General features: G+C 36.3%; 2 protein-coding genes across 5 annotated transcripts in view; one reads left to right on the forward strand and one right to left on the reverse strand.

Annotated features, from left to right (window-relative positions):
* The window catches only part of LOC108975843 (cytosolic carboxypeptidase NnaD), a 145,654-nt gene that overhangs the window by 112,296 nt on the left and 18,320 nt on the right, over window positions 1–15,038 (reverse strand). The window lies entirely within an intron of this gene.
* LOC108975844 (probable glutamine-dependent NAD(+) synthetase) overlaps window positions 14,318–15,038 on the forward strand; it is a 30,419-nt gene continuing 29,698 nt past the window's right edge. Inside the window, exon 1 of the mRNA XM_018944599.1 lies at window positions 14,318–14,553. The gene's annotated coding sequence lies outside the window, so the exon portion shown is untranslated. The remainder of the gene's footprint in view (window positions 14,554–15,038) is intronic.

A 15,038-nucleotide genomic window follows, 5' to 3' on the forward strand; every position in this document is an offset into this window, starting at 1 on the left:
GTCTGATACATTTTCTTCGGTGCAAAATTTAATTTTCACTTATTTTATAAAATTCTGAAATCAAAATGTTTTCAAATTCACAGAAATTTTCGATGGATAGTTTTTAAAATAATTAAACGATTAAAAAAAAAAGTTTTTTAAACTTTTGCAGCAGCACTTCCCATTTCATCAACAAATAGAAAAAACGGTCGCATTCTGAACACTTTTGCCGTTATATTACCAAAGAAAATCAGCAAAATTTCACTTGTCACACTTTCTCTGCTTCACTTGAGATTCAAAATATTTAACCACAAATCACAACGAAATCTACTAACCACCTTTTCTACGCGAAATCGTCAACCGTTACACGCCAACACAATTTCGACGCTTTTCCGCCGACTTTTTCTACTTTTCACGTCTCTGTTCGAGTTGACTATTTACGCTCGCTGTGTGCTTGGCTGCCCGTTGCTTCGGTTGTGCCTCACTGTTGCTCGCTTTGTTGATAACTGAAATCAGCGGGAAAATTTTTTTGCCAATTCGCTGTGTGAATGCTTGGTGCCTTCCGCCCGAGCGTCCGTCCTTCGGTTTCTCTTAGGTTTGCGCTTTGCCCACACACAGACGCAAGCATTTATGCTGTTAAATGGCAACAATCGCGTGTGTGTGTTCGTGTGGTTTGCGAGCTTTTGAGGTGCGAATGCTCTTTGTTGCTATTGTTGTTGTGTTGCATGCACGCGACAGCCACTTTGACGACGACAGGCGCCACAGCCAACAACAGCGGTAGCTGCGACAACAACATCGTTTGCTTTGAGCCAACTTATGCTCTTACACATACCGAATACAACAACTTGTATCCACGTCTTCGGAGCTTTTGTCGCGTCGCGTCTTCCAAAGTGCTTGCGATTTTACTTATTCGTGTGACAAAGCTTTTGTGTGGGTGTCAATTTGTTGCTTTACTCTCTGGTACTCTCTTTGTCATTCATCCACGGAGCTTTTCAGCTATGCCATTTGAACTTTTGCTCTCTCTAACAGTGTCTTTCTTAGTACAAAAAATTTTTCCGTTCACCATTGACCGTGTAAGTAAGGCGTTTGCTGCTGCTATTAATTTACCATAAACTAATTTTTTTTTCGTATCTGCCGAAGGCTCTGCTTTGAGACGTTAATGTTAAGCAGTGTGGACTTTCTTCTTCTTGTAAAACTCATTTCTTGGCGGCACTTGTCTTACTTCAATTGTTTACGTTTGCATTTGTCGTTTCATCATGAAGTTGGTGCCTTGCTGGTTCAGGTGTTACTTTTAATTAACGACTTTCCGACATTTTTCCTTTTGTAAGTTTTAACCACGTACAACCTAATTACTTACAGCATTATGTTTATATAGTTTTATTGTCAAAACTACATTTGAGGTTCGCCATTGGCTGTTCCAGAAAAGTATTCGTTACTTTTCAAAAAAAATTTTATTATTTAACTCTTTATGTAAGTTTGATGGTACTAGGAGAGAAGATCTACTAAATGGAGATGTTTTTGAAAACATAAATACCGTACTTATGATGGGTAAACTTGTTCTGACCAACTGGGCTTCCAGGGAGAAATTTTGTTTCTAACAATCTTTAAGTCTAAAGCAGGACTAAAGGTATAATTTTAGGAGAAATTTAAAACACTTCAGCAACGAAAAATTATATTTTAGATTAAAAGGAAAATATGGAGCAGAAAATTATATAGATTGCTGTGATGAATTTCCGAGTACACTTCAAGATTCGGTTATGTTAAGAAGAAATAATGGAGCGCATTTTTTATCCTTTTCTTCAATATTCTGTTAGGTTAGGGGGAAATAATGAACGAGAAAAAGGTATAAATTTTCGAAAATTCTCCACAGAAATGCGTTGAAAAATTGAGTCTATTGGAATTTATCTAAAGTCTAAGGTCTTGATGCGATCGCTCGTGGATAGCTTAGACGACCAACCTTGAGAGTTTCCGGACATACGTGAATACGCCGCTTCTCCTACGACAGGACATTAGTTGAAGAAAAGAATTTCAGAGTGTCTTTATTATTTCTATATTTGAGATATTTTTATTAGACCTTTGCTTAAATTTCTGATCTTTTGACAAGCGATAGTGTTTTTTTTCTAACAAGGCCAGGGAATGAGTCATTGTCGTATCGTTAGTCCACAGTACTTATACAAAACGCTTTAGGAAGGAGAGTTTAGAATAACTTTAATTTTTCTATTGCTTGTAACTTTTTCTTTGTTTTCATTCAAATATTTTCGGCATATTCGATAGGAATGTTTCATGGTGTGCAATATTTATGGACTCTACTATCAGTACGAAACTGAAAAAATATACGGTCTTTCTGTCTTGTTTTAATTTTTCCCGTTTTTTTTTTTTTTTTTTTTTTTTTTTTTTTTTTTTTTGAAGTTTTAAAATATGTTTTCCACCACAAATTGAAAGTACTGTAAACAAAAATTAATAAGATTTTGTTGATAATTTTAACATTATAGATTTCTTCTTCAAAATCAATATCGTCCCCCTCAAGGTAACCCCCCTTGACACCAATACACTTGTGCTAAGAATTAGCACGTAGTGCTTGAAATTTAATGGCTTCAATTGACTCAAAACGGTTTCCTCGAAGCGGTCGTTAGATTTTTGCTGAATAGTCGGAAGTCACACGGAGTGAATACGATGGTTGTGGCAAAATATTCGATTGAAAATTGGACGAAGAATACATGTAGAATCAATGCATTACCGTGGTGCGAAAATCAACAGTTGTCGGCCCATAATTCCGGCCGCTTTTTACGGATAGGTTCGCCGAAATGACGCATAACACTCATATAGTGCTCCTTGTTGACAGTTTGGCCGGTCGGAAGAAATTCGGAGTACACTACACCTCGATAAACGAAGAAAACTGTCAACGTAACCTTGACTAGGTTTTTTCGGCTTCGCTCACCTTTACCACGATATTTGTCCGATTGATCGTTTATTTCCGGGTCGTAAGCATAGATCCCAGACTCATCACCAGTTTCATAACAACCTAGTAGTCGGAAAGTATTAAATCATAAACGTTAACGCGACGTTGTTTTCCGAAAAAAATTAGTAAATTGAACCTTCACTTTTCTTAAGCCCAAAAAATCTTCAAAATGGTTTTGACTTTCGATATTCCTAAGATGCCAGTAAGATCTCTGACGGTTAATCGTCGCTTTCGAGGCGCCGATTCTTTATTTTATTGATGTGTTGATCAGCAGTAAATCTTGATAGCCGTACTCGACGTGGCTCATCGTCAAAGTGTACTCGACCCTAATTGAATAATTTGTAGCAATCAAAAACACTTGCTCGCGACAAACAAAACTTCTTTGTTGAATAATTTCGTTCATCGCAAAAATCGCCAAAGGCACTCTAAATTTATAAACAAAAGGAAAATTTTATAAGCAAAAGAAAAATTCATGAAAAATATAGTATTTCGAAAATTTATTGCCACTACAAATGGCCGAAAGTAAGAGCAAAATCGAAGAAAATAAAAACTTGTGATTGCTGCATTTTCTCGCCCATAAATCACAAGAAGTCCGTCTGTCTGGTGCAAATCACACGTTCAAACGATTACTGTAAAATTAATGCAGCAAACACACACACATACGAAGAACAACACACTCATACAGAGCAAACAAATAAATTCACATTAAAGTCAATGAAAAGGCGACGGCCCCCGAAAGCGTTTGCCAAAGCCTCAAATGGTAATAAATTCTCGCTTAATTGCAGTTCATAATTTTCATTTAGTGAAAGTAACGGAGATTCACACAAAATCATCCACCCACCTAAACGTGACCACACACACCAACACTTGTGGGCATTTTTTGTCGTTGGCGTATGTAAGCAAGCAAAAACTGTCCACAGCGTTGGAAAGGAAAACATTTAAGCAAAAAAAAAGAAGAACAAAACAAAAACAGAAACAGAAGAACAGCGAGCAAAATAACAATAACAATAAAATTGGTGATCGCAATAAAAGGTGGCATGTGCTAAGCGTCAATGGCTGTACGTCCGTCCGTACGGCTGGGTGGTGGGTGGCGTGTACATAGCACTGCTACATACATACACATACATATGTTTGTTTGCAAGTGCATGTTTGGCTGTGCGTGGGAAAGCAGCAACAAAAGCATTGACCTTGTGTGTTCACACAAAATTGCTCGCCTCTGTCGCTGCCACCGCAATTATTATTGCCTTCTGGTTTGTTTTGTCATTACAGTTGCTGTTGTTTTTATTACCACAGCGCACATCAAAACAAAGCAAAAACCTCGCTAATGGTCAAGTTGAGAAACAAAAAATGGCGTTCTTTTTTTTGCGCGTTGCAATTTTTAATGCGAATTTTTTTGAGCTTTTAATGCGCGTGCAATTTTCAGAGAGCTTTTTCAGTAGTCACTAGCGCTCTCTCGTCTTCTCTCTCAATTTGCCTCAGTCTCTCCCTGCTAGCACTCATTTGTCGCGTTGCAAAAGCGCTTTCACCCACATAACTGTAAAGGTATCGTATGAGTTTCGCTTTTGTCGACACACAGCGCTGCAGTGTGCTCTCTCCTTTGACAATGCGCTCTCTCTGCTTTGACATTGTGCTCTCGAATCAATTTTCATATTTGTTTATTTTCTTTGAACTCGTTCATTATATCGTTGCTTTTAATTGTTATGCGAGTGTTTGCAATTAAATTGTTTAAATTTTTATACTCTCCCTCATTCCTGCACATCCCTTACCACCTAGTAGTTACGTATCCATGCAAATTTGTGGCACTGGGGCAATAGTGCTGGTGTTATGGCTTTGGCAGCTTGGCATTGAACAGAGCTTTACTCAACAAGTTGTTGTTACTGCATTTCAGAATCTCTACGACGAATCTACTTAGTTCCTCTGGGTCTATTAAAACAAAAATATGGGCCTCTTAGAAATTATAGAATTAAATTTTTTTATCCTTCTATTAAATTTGTCTATTTTTCAATAGAAAATTTCAAATGGCTTTGAACCCTGCTCAGAAATAAGAACTTATTTAGTTTGATACAATATTCCTATATTTCTTTAATTTTATCAATTTAGTTGAGTGCAAATTTTAACCAGGTGGCAACTTTTCTTAAAGGTCTGTAAACCTTTCAAACGCCTTTGATATATTATTCATATTGAAATATTTATTTCATCTTATCGATTTCTTTATATAAAAATGTTACTTAAAAAGGTGGCAACTCTTCTAAAAAAATAAATATGAACATAACGCGATTTCTTGCCAGTATTCTTATTTTTTTTTTTTTTATGAACGAACATTTCAAACAGATGGCAACTTTTCTCAAAACTATTTTAAACTTTAAACCTGTTCATTATCTTGGGTATGTCATATCCATTACAATATTTCTTTTATAATTTAAAATTCATTGGAAACAATTTTAACAAACTGCAACTCTTTTAAAAAAATTTTAATCATGATTCGATTTGATACTCGTTTTTTACATTCTCTTACTTCTTCATATTAATCGAAAAAAAATTTCAAACAGGTTGCAACGTGTTCATTAGAACGGGTTGATTTACAGGGAGCCAAAGAACAGAAAAATCGCGTATGCGAGAAATATTTTACGCATCATTCTGAATAACTTTGCCTAAGATTTCGAGACAGCAATTTTAAAAGCGAAGTTGTTTGGGGATTGTTCATCAGTTTTAGAGATACCCGATTAAAATTTAACTTCTAGGGGAATTTTGATATTCTATTAATCATTTGTCGGAATCAGTCCGATCGAACAACTATAGTATATATCTCCCAAACAACCGATTAATCAGATTTTTTGAACTTCGTCTTTAAAATCGCTGGCTGAAAACCGACTCTAGACTCTTAGGCAAAATTGTACACAATGATCGATAGAATATTACACGCATGCTCTTTAATGTAATTACATGTATAGGAGAGTCTTCTTCTTCTCTATTAAAGTAGACACCGCTTATGCGGTTAAAGCCGAGTTTTTTACAGTGCGCCAGTCGTTCTTCCTTTTCACTGTTTGGCGCCAATTGTAGATTCGAAGTGTAGCCAGATCCTTCTTCTTCTGGAGGTCCTAATCTTCCTCTGCTTCCACCGTCGGGTCCTGTGTCGAATACCATCAGAGCTCGAATGGTTTCATCCATTCGGACGACATAATTCGCTGAACTATGTCAATATCTTCGTATATCTCATACAGCTCATCATTCCATCGAACGCGATATTCGCCGTTGACAATGCGCAAAAGACCATAAATCTTCCGTAGAACTTTTCTCTCAAAAAGCTCCACAGATATTGTCACCTTCCATGCCTATGCAGCATATAGCAGGACAGGAATGATAAGTGACTTGTAGAATTTAATATTTTTTCGTCAAGAGAGGATTTTACTTCTCAATTGCCTACTTAGTCCGAAATAGCATTTGTTGACAACCGCGAACCTGCGTTAGATTTCGAGGCTGACGTTGCTGTTGGTGTTAATACTGGTGCCAAGATAGCCGAAATTATCTACGACTTCGGAGTTATGCCTTTCAACAGTGCGACGACTGTTGGTTTGTAGAGAGGAGATATTTTGTCTTACCTTCGTTCACTAGCAGAACTAATGGTGTGGTTGTTAAGGGCAATGATATCATTATCATCGGCGTATGTCAGCAGCTGTACACTCTTATAAAAGATAATACATTCTCTGTTTACTTTTGCAGCTAGAATTATTTTCTCCAGGAGTAGGTTGAAGAAGTTGCACAATAAGAAGTCGCTTTGTCTGAAACCTCGTTTAGTATTGCTCAACGTCGGTTTACACAGCCGTATTAAGTAGTTTTACGTAGGGAAAAAGCTGCTTTCAAATCGACGAAGCGGTGGTGTGTGTTATACATCTAAAATTTGTTTCCTTTCCCGTAAGACTCTTCATTGGTTGCTTCGCAGTGAAATCTATCAAGAACTTGAATTGTAAACAAATTGTATACATAATATTATTTACTCAGGGCATTGCGCATAATAAAGTTTAACGATGAAAAACACAGTCCAGTGGTTGCCTAATGGCATGATAGTGCCTGATCGATGTGCGATATGCGATGGCATTCCATCATTAGTAGAGAACAAAAGCAGTGAAAGTAAAAAACAAACTTTTTGTGTCTTTATTTTGATATTTTCTCTCAGATTTAGTTAAATGCACTATTTAATGTTACATTTTTAGCATTTAAAATATGTATTAAGAATTTATGTGAAAATGCCACAAAGCAACCACATATTGTATGAAGAGCACTTTAATTTTGAGTAATAGCTCGGCCAGCGCAAAAATACTTCTTCACTGCAACAATTATATTATTTTGCCAGAAAATAATTTTAAAGAAAATTTCGTTTATTTAAATTTATTGTAAAATAAATGCACTCAAATGTTTGGCGATAAATAATTTCCTGCGGAGCATTTGCCAAAAAATTTAACAAATGTATGATTTTATTTATGATTTACAAACATAGAAGCGCTGCAACTATTAAAATTGTAAGCAAATATTTTGCAGCGGTAAATAAACCGCAATTATACACACACAGACACATGCACACAAATACAAGTTAGAAATGCGCAGCAAGCGAGTGCCGGCAATTGCCGAAATTGCCGATAAAATTCATATACAAACATACATCAAAAATAAATTTCGAATCGCACTTATCGCCGAATTTCTTCCGCCTGTCACTGCCACATACCAACAACAAAAACAAAATCATACATTAGCAACATTAAATGTTGCACATTTTAGTGCCGAGTTTCACACACACACTTGCATAGCGCTTATATATATTATATTATTGTATAATTTGTAGCGGCGTGTGTGTGCTGGTGGCAACCCCAAGCGAGGCTTTCTGGCTCTCGTCGGTTCACTTATTTGTCAGCTGCTTTTCATTGCCAACAATTTTCCCATGCAGGCATAAAATTTTAATTAATCGTGCACGAAAATGTGCGGTGAGCAACATGACAATACGGCAATAACGGCAGAATGCTTCATGTGTGTGTGCGTGTGTGCTTGTAACAGCGCAGTGGCAACAGTTGTCGCCGGGGAATAGCGTTTGCAGCTGGCGGCGAGCAAATAAAGCCAGACAAAATTTTGATTTCACTGATTTTTATTTTTATTTATTTTTTGTTGTTGTTTTTTGTGCCTTTTGTTGTTATGCAATTAATCTATTGTGGCCAGCACATTTGTTGGTGCGCCTTTATTGCAGCTGTCATAATAATTAAATTTTATGTTTGCAACTATATCAAAAATCATATTCTCACAAAATGCGCATATAACTGTTAATAACTGCGTTGGCACCTGCTGTTGCAGTTGTTGCGGCAGCAATTATTAATATTCTCCGTGCTATCACAGATGACCACTTTGGTGTGTACAAGCAAGCACACGTATCTGCTAAGCGAAACCACCTGAAAGGGAGGTATTTCTAGAGCATTCGGTGAGCTCCTGCAGTTGGCTTACAGAAAGATGGCAACCCTATTTTAAAATATAACTCAATAAAAAAACTTGATATACATATGTATATATATCAAATAAAGTTTGGAGAAATATATCAGAAGGGTTTTGAGAAATGTCTTATGGTGGACATATTTTTAATTAGTTGACATTTTTTCAATATGTGGCAACTCTATTTCAAAAATATAATCAAAAGAAAAATTTCATATACCATACGTTCCGAAACGTTTTGAGAAATGTCTTATGATCGTATTTTTCTTTAGTTAACATTTTTTAATGAGTGGCAACTATATTATAAATATATTCAAAATAAGACTTTTCGATATACGTTCAGAAACGTTTTGAGAAATAATTTATAATGAACCTATTTTTCTTCAGGTGACATTTTTTCAAAATGTGGCAGCTCTATTTCACAAATATATTAAAAATAAAAAATAAGAATTTTTCACTCACGTTCCGAAACATTTTGAGGAATGGGTTATGATGGTTGTATTTTTAGTTAGTTAACATTTTTTCAATAAGTGGCAACTCTATTTCAAAAATATATTCAAAACAAAAATGTTTTCATAAAAGTTCCGAAACGTTCTGAGAGATGCCTTATGATAGAAATATTTCTCTTTAGTTGATATTTCTTCAATAAGTGGCAACCTATTTCAAAAATATATTCAAATTAAAATCCACGGACCTCTTTCACTATAACTATTATTTTCTCCCGCTTTTTGTCACTCATTTTGCAATATATACTAACACAATATAACTTTCATACTAATTTAAACACAATGTGGCAACTTCAATATACCATTTATGTTCCCTTTTTCTTCAGTTGTCAACACCTTTCGAAGATATATTGCAAACAAATATAAGCACACTCTTCTCCAAACGTTATGTTCACACTGATTTTGTAATATTTGCTGAGTTTTATATTTTTCCTGCAGGTGGTAGCTCTATTTCTGATTATGTTAAAAATAAAAGCTAAGTAACTTTCGTTACTTTTTTTAATTTGTTTCTTAGTTTGAATTTTTTCGACAGGTGGCAACTCCAAAATAAATAATTTCCAAAAGCTCTCTGAGATACTGATTATTACAGTTCGGTGGCATGTCTGAAGGTATGCACTCCCCAGTATTTTTGAGTCCTGACCTCGCAAACGCGAGGATATTAAGAAGAGAATTTGAGTTGTTTCTACCTCATCTTCTTCGATACATCTACTGATGAGATTTCCAGCCACTCTCCACAACTAAGGAGAGGCTTACAAAGAGACCTCCTGCAATCGATCTTGGGGCAAAAGGCTTTTGCAACAACGTATGTACCGACGATGGCACAGCGCTGGCCAAGCTCCCGCGAGTATACGGGAGCACCGACCCACATTCCCCACACGATGGCGGTTTTAGGGTGACTTTTCCTGCTAGCTCATCAGCTTTACAACTTCCTGCTATTCCGCTATTCCGGTACCCACACCGGTCTTATCACAAAGACACTGGGTGGTATTGATAGCGGGATTAGGCACTCCTTGACCAACTCTGAACGCACTGTTAATGAGTTCAAGGCTAGTATCGCCGCTCTGCTATCTGAGGTCACTTCTCTGAAAGAGGCTGTACCCTGGAGCAGTAAATATACTCCTACCTTAATGGCTGCAACCTCTGGAAAACACTGCAATAGTCAGTAAGTCTGAAGCTGGAGTTGATAGAGAGCTCCTGACAGTAAAGCCCTCCATCAACTTTCCCCATCCGTAAAGGAGCTCATAACTCTCTCGCCGGTATATGGGTAGCGAAGTAGCCGCCAGAGTTCGGTTTGTCGGCTCCATTATCCAAGTGAATCGGTATGAAATCAAAGTGTTAGAGAATTTCCGAATGTTCAGAAACATGTTCGAAGTATTGTTCGATGCTCTTCTGAAGCCAAATCACTGATACGATCGTCTTTTAAAAATTTGATGCACTGCGATAAGATTTCAAAATGTGGCAAGCATACACCGCACGTAAAACCCATTATTTTCAAGCGCTGCCCTAAAGCACTTCACGTTTGCCGCCAACTTAACAGCCATTTTCCCCAATTACCCTCGAACGGATTACACATTTTGCATTTTTTTGTGTTGGTTTTTGTTTTTGCTTTTGAGGAAGTGATTTACACGCTCGATTGGCTTTATTTATCCACCTGCTGATCAACACGCCACCAACACATAAATAAGCACGCAAATTTACACACATAGTGAACCTCAAAGCACTCTGTACATGGAAATGTGTGTATATATTTGGACACACGCCGGTATGTAGTGCGGAAATGTGGTTGTATTCTGTTTTCACGCAGCGCATTTATTTACCGCTGAAAATTTATTTAATTTATTTTTTAATCAGCACTCTGCGAAAGGATTAAGCACCCTTTGCCATATTAACACTGTCACACAACATTTAATGCATGTTTATATAATGTACTCACATGCAAATGCCCTCCAGGAAATTCTTTTAAAGTCAATGGTTAATATATGTATATCTTTTTAATTGAAGTAAACCAAATCATAAATTTTTTTAATTAAAAAGCACATTTCACTAGTGACAATTAGTATGGTAGCCTTTAATAACATACAACCATGCTCTACTATATATTAAAATACCTAAACCTTGCTTTTTCATCTACTTAACTTCATTTTACGCTAGAAATCAACAAATGTACTGCACTCATTCCTTGAATTTGATTGTGAAATCGATTGCACCATGGTTGCAAGAGCCCTCTTCGAGTACGCAAGTAATTTGATCCAATTTGCTAATTGCCACAAATGCTGCCACTGAAGTTGTGCAAATGATACTTGAGGCATTAGCAGTAAACATTTCGTTGACATTAGCAATAATAACAAGCAAATTAGGAGACAGGGCGCAACAAATTAGCAGTCAGGAGGAACACATTTTGCATATTTGTAATGATTGCAGTGGTGTTTCGATGGCCATTTGATATACCAAAATGCATTATTCAAGAAATACTTATGTACCACTGAATTTCGTAATTGTGAAAAAATCAATTTCAGAAAGAGTGAACTGACTGGAATTTAAATTTTCAACTTTTTTCAGAATAAAACGGCACAGTTTAGTTTAAAGAAACGACATTAAATGGAGAGGTTCATAGAAGATTAAAAAACTTGATGAAGTCACCACTTTTTTAATCTCTCAACTTATCGCAGCAGAGTATTTTATAACAGTTTTGTTTATCTAACGGTTATTTGTATTATCTAAAGCAAGCCTAGATAGTTATAGTCTTTTGCAAAACTGTTTAAATATCAACTACACCCGAATATAGCCGTTCCTTAATTGCTTAAGGATATGATTGATTTATGTAAATATTATGTTTTGCAAGTCATACTTCTAACTGCTTAGTTCGAAGTCGAAAATCTTCACAAGAAGTTACGTAATTGTCTCTAACTCCTGTTTTTTGAACCCAATTTTACGAATAACACTGGATTGTCGAATCTGACAGCCTTAACGAAAAGTTTGTTTGGTTTCATGGTGAATAATTTCGAAACATGCCGCAAACTTAAGAAATTGAAATAAGTTTCAAATTTCAAAATATTTCCTACAGAAAAGAAGCGTATTACTATCGTAATTTCAATTCTACTTAGTAACCTCACACCGTGTCCTAGGTAAAGTGAAACTTCAAAAATCGCTTACGGTGTTATAGCTGAATTTACACCCTTTTGTCACACATTTTAAAACAAAACCCCAAAGGTTTTTTTTTTACAAATTTTATTTTCGAAAAGAAAAAAATTTCCAAACAATTTTGATAATTTTCCACACAATTCTGAAAATTCTCAACATGAAGTTTAAAAATAACTGGTTTGTGATCCACTTTTAATAATTATACCCTAAACAGGTTTGCTGATAGGTTTGCCATGATGTTTGTAACACCCAACAGGATTCGTCGGAGATTCCTTAAAATATATATATAAACGATCAATATGAAAAGCTGCGTCCATTTCGGGATGTCCATCGCTCTGTCTGTATATAAACGTCTGGTCCTTCATTCTTTTCTCCCCAAGAAGCTGCACATTTTTCGGAACCGCCGACATCGGACTACTAAGTATATAGTTCCCATACAAACTGAATGATCTTTTAAGGAATATTTTGAATTTATGAAGGGTTAACATTTTTTCTTGTCTTTTGGTTTTCAATACAAGTAGTCGAACCCAACCCAAAGGGAGAAAATCAAGTGAAATATCGACGCTTAAGCTTAATCCTATGAAAATTTGTTTAAAGTAATTTGGACTGATTTACCAAAGCTAGAATAATTTCAATTGAAATTTAGTTGGAAAAAAGTACACTCGGTAGCAAACGTACTATGTATGAGCAAAAGATAGTAAGACCTTGTTCATAATTTTAAAGTTCTTATTTTATTCTTCAAAACCTATGTCACCAATACGCCAACGTTTTTTCCAATTCTCGAAACAGTTGTTATAGTCAATTTCCATTCCGGTAATCCTTCAATGCGAGTAGCGAATCACATCTAATATCGTCAATTGACTCAAAACGGTTTCTCCGGAGCGGTCTTTTGAGATTGATGAGTAGAAAGAAGCCACACGGCGCTAAATCAAGCGGTTGCGGCATCGGTTGAAAATTGAACGAAAAACTCACTGATTCTTCCTCAATGCAGTAAGCAACGGTGCTCTATCGTGATGCAAAAATCAAACAGTATTCCTGGTTGACAATTTGGGCGGTTGAAAGGAATTCGAAGTGCACCATACCTCGATTATCGAAGAAAACTGTCAACATAACCTTTTTTTAACTAAGTTTTAATACGTTGCATGACTTTTCCAACTTTCTGAACGTTTCGGCACCAGAAATTTGATTCCGCATCCAAAATTTAATGAAACTACTTTGCTGAATAATTTTACTCTTCATAAAAATCGTCGAATGCACTTTATGATCTTTAAAACGACAAGCGTATACTAAACTCTATTATTTTGATGTGAATTTTTCCACAGGTGTCACTAACACTCACAACAACCCAAAAAAAAATATTTCGACGAATGCATGTTCGTGCAAAATTTTAATTAAAAAGTCTACCGGAGTCGGTGTAGTATAACAAACTTAATTATTTTAAGTTATTGTCGAAATCCAGATAATCATTTTTTTTAAATAAGTTGATAACATCATTTGGGGTTTAGGAGAATATCGGTGAAAATTCTGTTCAAATTCGGTTTTCTTTCTGTCAGTAATCGCTTTAAGACTTTACCAACCACTTTATAACTAAAAGGACTATAGTACCTTTTTTGTATATTCAGTCCTACTCAGTCAAAGTACTCCTGAAAAACTTGAAAACAATTTTTTCAATCTACATGACTATATTTCATAAATGAGTAAATTACGACAGCCAGGTCCACATATCTTCCAAATTCACTACAACCATTGATTACTATTTTACAACAAAAACAAAAGCTAATGAAGCTTCCATCAAATAAAAACACACACTTTTTCATGGAAACAAAAAACAAACTGCTCCGACCAACACTCATCCATTTGCTTTGTCCCTAACTGTAATTCAACTCTAACGGGGTGATAATCCACTGTACTGTTGTTTCATACACTTTTATTTTTATTCAAAACAAATCCTCAGTGAATGACAAATTCCTTAACGTTATCAAATCTCTTGATCCATTACAGCACAACTACAACGACAACAACAAAGCAAAGTGCTGAATGCATGACTACAGCAACAACAACAACAACAGAATCTGAATAGGAAAACAAATAGAAGAACAATGCAAAACAAATAGTAAAAACAGCAAAAACAACGATCCTTCCAATAGCAACTAGCGGGTGAATAACAAACTGCAACAACAACTATAAACAAAAATAGAAAAAGTACAACGGTAAAAGCAACAGCAACAACAACAACTGCAACATAGCAACGCAACAATCGCACAACGACAAGTCAATTGCAAGGACTTCCTACGAAAACAGAAAAGCAACAACAAAATATAAGAAATCAAATTACAACAAACAAAACGTGAAACAACAGTCGCTACAGTATTACAAAAACACGGATGCGAAAGGGAAACAACGACAACAACAACAACACAACTAGCAGCTAATAGAGGCAGCAACGGCCAAGAAAGGAAAGCAGTGAAGGGGCGCACACACACACGCACACACACACAAGTAAGTTCAGCGGTTCACCAGAAACAAGTTGCCTGTTTGTTTTCTACAAATTTTCGCTTTTCGCCAAATCCCACTCAAGTGCGCAGGAAAAGCTCATAAGCGAGCATTGAACACATAACGGATTGCCATAATGATTTCCCGAGGGCACAGCGCCTCGAAAGTTTTTGCGCCAAAGTAGGTTCGAACAAAGTAAGAGCTTTACCGTTATGCGAGGTGGTGTTGGTGAGGTGGCAGGCATTGTATGTACATACGTTATCGGATTACCGCATCAAAAGTGCGACGGATCAGTGCAACAGCGCCGCAGCTATACAGATACCATTCTTTGTATGTGTGTATAACCTTTTAGATTCTCCTCGTAAAGCCCAATAGACCAGTAGCGGCATTTCGAACAATAAATTCCGCACCTTTTCAGCGAATATTGAAATACTGCGCATAAAGTTTATTGCATCGCTTGCTGACCGCTCTCGCTTGCCTCGCCCGCGTCG

This window comes from Bactrocera latifrons, unplaced genomic scaffold (genome assembly GCF_001853355.1).
Source record: "Bactrocera latifrons isolate USDA-ARS-PBARC rearing strain unplaced genomic scaffold, ASM185335v1 scaffold_7, whole genome shotgun sequence".
Lineage (NCBI taxonomy): Eukaryota > Metazoa > Arthropoda > Insecta > Diptera > Tephritidae > Bactrocera > Bactrocera latifrons.